General features: G+C 46.1%; 1 pseudogene; it reads right to left on the bottom strand.

Annotated features, from left to right (window-relative positions):
* Nucleotides 1–301: 301 nt before the first annotated feature.
* Nucleotides 302–518, bottom strand: LOC123022132 (annotated as a pseudogene).
* Between the last annotated feature and the right edge of the window lie 1,015 nt (nucleotides 519–1,533).

The following is a 1,533-nucleotide window of genomic DNA, read 5'->3' on the forward strand; positions in this document are numbered from 1 at the left end:
CTAGCTTATGTTCAGCCTGCTTTTAACAAGTACCCTGAGATCTTTTCACAAGTGCTGCTCTCCAGTCACTTGTCCCCCATCCTGTTCCTGTGACACCTCGTATTCCTGTGTCCCAAGGGCAAGACCTTGCACTTATCCACTTTGAATGCCATCCTGTTGTCCCCCGCCCACTTCCACAGCCTGTCCAGATCCTTCTGGATCTGGATCACCTGCTCCTCCATTGTGGCCACCGCCCCCACTTTGGCACCATCCACAAATTTAGTCAGCAGACTGCTTATCCCCTCCTTCATTTCATTGATAAAAAGGTTGAACAGAATCAGTCCCAGAACTGAGCCCTGGGGGACTCCGCTCATCACTGGCTGCCGTCATGATAATTCTTCACTTTTTTTAGTCCCTATTCCATCTCCCAGTCCCAAAAATCCATTCAATATCTAGTCCTCAAACAGAGGACTTGCCAGATATTAAACCAATTAGAACAGATGCTACACTTGATCTTCACCAAAAGGCAGAGAAGCAGTGGTTCCACAGGACCACTCTCTTTGTACGCACACCCTCTTTTCCCCTTGCCATGACCTACTTGCTGGTCTAGCCCTCTGGAACCCTTTCATGCTACCTCTCAGATGCAGAGAAGTCTCATGGAGGTCCCTGCACTTTCACCTCATCTCTTCATTGCTCACGCAGTCAAAGTGAGCAAAAGGATTGGGAGATTCCAGGGACTGGCAACAGGCCCCCCGGTACATAATGGACCTTGGCAAGTGCCCATCAGTACCAGCCCCCATGTGCTCCACATGCAGGAGGGGTGTGTGCATTGCATGCAACATGGAAACTTTCTTTCTCTGTCAGCCTCCTGCGCCCTCGGGATGGGAAGAAATATGCTTGGTTGATATAGTAATATACACTGACCCAACTTGAACTTTCCAAACTAATACCAGAACCAGACTAAATTATCTCTTGGTTTTTGTAATTCTTTATAACGCGGTTCTCTATTTTAAAAAATGCCTACAGAAATGCATTGGGGGAAATGAAGTACAAAAGCATATATTAGAGAGACTTGATTGTACCCAGTAGAGTGTGTGTTTATCTCCCAAACAGATGGTTGTGTTTATTATTGCTTATTGCAAGCATAGATATGTGTGTGTGTGTGTGTGTGTGTGTGTGTGTGCATGTGTGCGCGCATGCCTGAGAAGTGAAGCAAGAGCTTTATATGAGTTGCATACAGCAAGTCTCTCTAAATATACGAGTGAACTCTGACTTACTACTACTGCTATTTGTCAGAACATCACCTGTAAACTGCATGTGTTTATATGCGGAGATTTACTCAAAACAGAAGAAGGCATTTTGCTGAACTTGATGGAAGAAGAGCAATCAGCAATCCTTTGGCTCCGTTCTGCCTCCCTCTTTAAGCCGTCAGGCTGTGATGCTGAAAAAGGCTCTGCTTAAGCACAACATCCCCAGGAAGCAGCGCACACTTCATTTGAGAAATGTCTCCATGTAGATCCAGCAAGAAATCACCGTGTTGTGTCTGCTCAGGTA

Source organism: Varanus komodoensis, unplaced genomic scaffold (assembly GCF_004798865.1).
Source record: "Varanus komodoensis strain SLA01 unplaced genomic scaffold, ASM479886v1 scaffold18_3, whole genome shotgun sequence".
Classification (NCBI taxonomy): Eukaryota; Metazoa; Chordata; class Lepidosauria; order Squamata; family Varanidae; genus Varanus; species Varanus komodoensis.